The sequence below is a fragment of the Lonchura striata genome, chromosome 5 (genome assembly GCF_050655825.1).
Source record: "Lonchura striata isolate lonStrDom1 chromosome 5, ASM5065582v1, whole genome shotgun sequence".
NCBI lineage: Eukaryota > Metazoa > Chordata > Aves > Passeriformes > Estrildidae > Lonchura > Lonchura striata.
Genome location: NC_140707.1, coordinates 56,420,027 through 56,425,591, shown reverse-complemented (window position 1 = coordinate 56,425,591; position 5,565 = coordinate 56,420,027). Strand labels below are relative to the sequence as shown.

Sequence of the window (5,565 nt, the reverse complement as noted above, 5' to 3'; positions counted from 1 at the left end):
GTACAGCTGCAGAGTGGGACTTACCCAACAGGGAAAAGAGGGGGTGTTTCTGATTTCACTGAGGCATGCGCAGAGCTGCTCTGCACCATGGAAACTCTTATCTCGGTGCCTGCAGTGTAAGCAGTGAAGGATGAGGCTGTTTAAATGACACAAATTATCTCTCCACTGGAGTGCGAGGTTGAGTATTTCAAGCCCAGTGATCAGAGGTTGCAGTAGCTTGGTGTCAGCAGCAGCTCCTGCAGCAGTACTTGACATTGGATGGACAAAAGCTCCCAAATGTAGGCACTTTCCAAGGTAACCACTTGTCTTTCTGCAGCTGGATCAAAGCTTTTTGCAGGGCAAGAATGCAAGGGAGAGAAACAAAGCAACCAGTAATCCTGAAATATTTTCCTTGTATTCTGGTAAATCACCTCTTGAGTTTAATGGGGCCAAATCTGGATTCTGAGTAGCAAGAGAATTGTTCCCAGATATCTGAATGTAAAATTCAGTCTCATGTGATAGTAAATTGAGAGCAACATTTCTCATCATGCTGCAATCACTGTTCTTAAACATTCTTGTTTACAAGAAGGATGTATCAAGACCAGTTACTGATATAGCACCCTGCTTAGTTCAAGTTACTGTTTTATTAAATCACTGTAATGAGATAATGGGAGATCATAACAACCATCCACTTTTGGCACCTCAGGCACTTCTCCTGTCCTAGTGGAGCTACACAGGTAATTGATAGTGACACAGTGTCTTCGAACAGTGTCTTTGAACTTGTTCAGGCTAGAAAGCACTTTCAAGAGAAGAAGCCCTTTGATAAAACCTACTAAAATTAAGATTTTTTTTTCCCTTGGGAAAATGGAGGAGCTCGCCCACCTTGCCTCATTCTCAGTGCTACACTGTCTGTGCTGCAGAGGCCAGGAACTCTATCAAACAATATATGCTACAAGACTGGAGCCAGAGCAGCCATCTGGAATGAAGGTGTAGTGCTGGCAGAGAGGATGGTGAATCCTACTAGATACTCATACAATTCTGTAGGATATGGGAAGAAAATTAATTGAGGAGAGAGTGATTTGAGCCTGAATGTGATCAGTTCTCTTCTTTTCCCCACTAATTGCTGAATAATTTGAACAAACGTTTTAAAGCATGAGGGGGTTGGGGGTTTTTGTTGGGATTTTTTGTTTTCTTTTTATTAGCTAGTGACTTTAAAAATTAACATTTATGGCTAAAGCAATCAAGAACTCTTGTCAAAATTTCTCTGCTTTACTACTGGTTCAACCACTGGCTTCATCACTGTGTTTGACACGTGTGATGTCAAGAAACAAAACCCTTTGAATACTGCAGGTCATTCATAATAATTATCATCCTGTGAAGAAGTGCATAATACAGTATAGCTTCCTGGAAATCATTATGACCAGACTTTACTCAGAATGAGAACTGATTATTTACTCAAACAGCATGCCTGGTGAAGTAATCTATATGAACCTTTTGTTTTAAATAGTCTTAATTTTATGTTCTGTTTAATATTCTTGCTTTTCCTTTAGGGGAAGTATAAGGAAAAAGAGTTTTAAAACTGATAAACTCCCTCTAGTGTATTTGGTGATAGCTAAGATTTTCATAGCTAGAAATTATCTTTGTGCTCATGGCAGAAGGAATCAGGCACATCAGCTGCCAGATTTATCTAGTGCTTGTTCTGTTAGTTTTTCCAAATGACAGTAACCTAGCATTTTAGAGAATGGTTGTCTTACTAAATAGTGCAGCATGATGAGAATGGAAGTCAAGAACAAAACTGCTGATGCTATGGATCAGCTGTTCACACTATACACCTTTCAGGGCATTTCACTCCAGTCTGTTTCTAGACCAGTTTGAGAGCTCAGTTTGATTTGGTGGCTCACCCATTGATCTTCCAGATTCCAGGCTCTGTGCGCCAAGACAAATTTCTGGTGTGACCAAAACCACAGTAAAGTGAGCATTACTAAGAATTCCCTTCCAAATGCCCTCCTGATCTGAACTTAAAGACTAATGTAGATACACCCTTCAGTTGATACTGAATTAGCAGTAAGTATTTGTGGAATGTACCAATTAGAGTACTGCGCTTTCTCTGCTAAGTGTGGAGGAAATATCTCCAAAAACAGCCTCTGCACTCGAAACCTCCCCTAAGGCCTCTGAAGCAGAGGAAATCTGCATTTATCTGTCATCTCAGTTAACTCAAACAGCAGTTATTTGGAACAAATCGTAATCACTCTTTCCCGTAATAAACACAGATATTCAGATTGCCAGATGGATCTGAATGAGCAACAGCCTAATTATGCCTTACCAAGATAATAATAAAAAGCTTAAGTGGAAATATTTCTGCCCCTCACCTACAGTTAGGGTTAAAAGGAACAACATATGAGAATATGATGAATGAGACCTAAGACCACTCTGTAGCATTTGAGCCATGGATTGCACCACATTGAGCCTTAATATGGTGTAGCAGAAAAGTGTGATATTTGCATAGAAGATGTATGCTACAGGATTCTCTATCATGTTCATGTATGTTCAGTGTTTATACAATTTCTCCTTTGACTAAGTAGCCTTGATTAGAAGTACCTGCTCACTGACTAATTGCTGGTATTTATATTTAAAATACATCAATTCTCATAGTGATAAATAACCAAGAATATTTATGGAGTATAAAACATGACCCTTTCCTAATAAGTGGAGCTACAACTGCAATAAGCAAAATGACTTGAGGTTAGCTAGAAATCTGCACAAAATCCAGTATTGCTAATGGCTTTGCATCTTTATTTGTCTGATTTGACAGAGGGTTTATTTGCATTCTAATGATGCAGTTCTCAGCAGCTTCTGTTTCTGTGTTTGCCTTTAGATAAAAAAATCTGGAAATATCACTGGAAATCCTTTGTATTCTGTCAAAATTACCACACTCTGAGACACACCAAGAATGAGGGAAACTTTCACACTCACTATGGACCACCATTTGTGATGAAGTTTTCAGAAGAAGAGAGGCGGAGAAAAACACTACAAACAATGGGCCATTGTGTGTCTCTGTGTTGTTGAACTGCACAGAAACCAATGAGGAATACTACTCTGAGAGCAAACTTTCAGACTGATCCAAACACACAGGACAGGGTAATGCATGGAAAAACAGTCAATGAGACTGACTGAATATTCCAAAGGGTTTGGGTTTTCTTGCAAATTGAGTATCTGTATCATGAACTAAAAACATTATAAAAGTCACTAAAGTACATCTTCAAGGTGCTGATACATAATAAGGCTGTATCTAAATGCAGTACTGATGTCTATAGTGTGTAACTGTGCCTAAATAATTAAATAATCTCTCTGTCTTGTCAAGCGGCGCATGTATTGCTCTTGGCCATATTAACAATATGTGTAGGCTAGAGGAAACTGCTGCTTCTGGATAACCCTGCTGTACTTCTGAACAGGGAGAGCTTTCCTCAGAGGAGATATTATCACATGCTCATCTCAGCACTGTCTTTCAAGCCTCAGCGAGCCCTAAGGCTCCTCAAGAAGGAGCTGACAATAAAGCACTGGTTTCTTAGGTGAGCTCTCTTTCTGTCTTTGCTATCTTACCTGCACACCTTAATTGTGTTGCCATTTCAGGAATAATTCCTTTTGTATAATTCAATTTCAGGTGCTGTCTAGGTATGGGAAATTGCTGGTCTATATATAAGGAAACCAAAATGCCCTCTCTGGTCTAAGATGGTAGAAAGAAATAATGAGTCATCATTTGTCTCTTCAGTTAAACAGAAGTTAAGAACTTCTGACTTCAGGGGTTTGCAAAGACACAAAACTCTTATCTTTTTTTTTTCCTCCTTTATTTCATATTTCCAATTTGTTCTTTTTATCTTAGTTACATGACAGCCACTTTATGCCTCAGGCTCCTTCATGTCTCTGCAAAACAGCTATAAAAAATTGCAGTCTGACTTTTCTCATCAACAAAAATCCCCTTCATCAGACAAATTACTACCTTGACCAGTGCTCTGAGTGACAGCCAGCATCCTGGGAGCACAGAAAAGGGGACATTTGCAGGGGTAGGGTAGATTCTTCATATAATTTACCATCCACCTTGCCTTGCTGACACAGCCCTCTCCATATTGCAGAAGACAGCTCTGCTGTAGTTTGCCTAACATGGGATGGAACATCTTGAGAGCCCCATATCCCAAGGTCACAGCAGTAACAGACATGAACCAAGAGCTTCTTTCTGTGTCTCTCTGCTATGCTTCTCAGGGTGGTTTGCTAATAGAACTTTTCAGTGATTTACTAAGGTTTCAACATCCTTGGGACAGTGCAAGGAACAGTGCAAAATGCCTTGCCTATAGCTATAACCAAAATCCATATCTCAGAGGAATTCTCAAAAATTACACATTTCACTGAATTATATACTTCACTCTAAGAACAGGAGACTCTCACACTAAGTGAGGACACAATCATGCTCCTCTTGCAGCTTTCCCCAGTTTCCCAGTCCTCAGGCATAGCAGCTCAGGCCCACACATCTGCTAATCAGCCCTCTTCCTTGCTGTTCTGTGCCCCAAACCCAGAAAATAAAAGGTGCAAAAAGGGCAAATTAACTCATCAGCTCAGTTTCTATAGGCGAGGTAATAGAAGGGCAGAGGAAGGGGAGCCCTTATAAATGAATTGTGGTTGGCAGTGCTTGTGCTGCTGCTGCTGCACAGGGAAGGTTCTGCCAGCTCTTCCTAGGCTATATACTTCAGTGGTGAAAAATTGCTAGAGGTCAAAGTATGTCATCAGAAAGCTAAGCCTGCAAGGGCAAAGGTTTAGTTGTGAGGTGCACTGTGGTATTTGTCCATCTGTACATTAAGGGTCTCTAGATTTTGAAAAGCTATAGGTGTAATTCCTTATGATGTTGGACACCCCCACAATATTTAAATGAATTTGGAGGAGAGATGTAGTGATACCCTATGACTCATTCTCCAAGTTTAGGGCATAACCATGATTAATCATTTTCAACACCCTTTGCAATGCATGCTGTGATGCCATTTCAGGTTCACTGCTTTTGTCCCACCCAATCAACTGTAAAGTCCCTGGTGTTGGAAGATCTGTGCTCTCTGATAGGCAAGGCACACTCTTGGGAAGGCACTGGAGAGTGCCCATTGTAGTAGCTGGGGGGACCTGAGAAAAGTATTTAAGATTTATTTGTCGCAAAATTTTTAATGATGATTCATTTCTATTCCTGGCATTCTTCTATAAGCCTATCATAAATTGAATATGAGGATGCAGTAAAAGTTGTTGACTAACTCACTACATATCTTCATGAACATAAGAAAAAAATGTACTTCAAAGATTCTGAACAATAAAAAAATGCATGTCATTTATTAGCTATTCTAATGAATTGTGTTGCTATGTGAGTTCTGAAAACACATAAAATGTCATCTGGTTTAAAATCAAGAATATTAAGATATATGAGGGCTTGTTAGTATATGTGAGCACAGAAATTTCAAATTGTTTTAAGAAAAGGAAGTGCCGAATCTTCATAAAAGATCTTCATGGTAGGCTGCTTTTGCCAGTTACTCTGGAAGGAGAGAAACTGAGGAGCAA

The 5,565-nt window shown here is 39.7% G+C and overlaps 1 long non-coding RNA gene across 1 annotated transcript in view; it reads left to right on the top strand.

Moving 5' to 3' along the window:
* LOC146767386 (uncharacterized) overlaps nucleotides 1-5,353 on the top strand; it is a 35,637-nt gene extending 30,284 nt beyond the window's left edge. The window contains exon 2 of the long non-coding RNA XR_014955729.1: nucleotides 2,855-5,353. This is a non-coding gene — a long non-coding RNA (uncharacterized LOC146767386). The remainder of the gene's footprint in view (nucleotides 1-2,854) is intronic.
* Nucleotides 5,354-5,565: the final 212 nt, after the last annotated feature.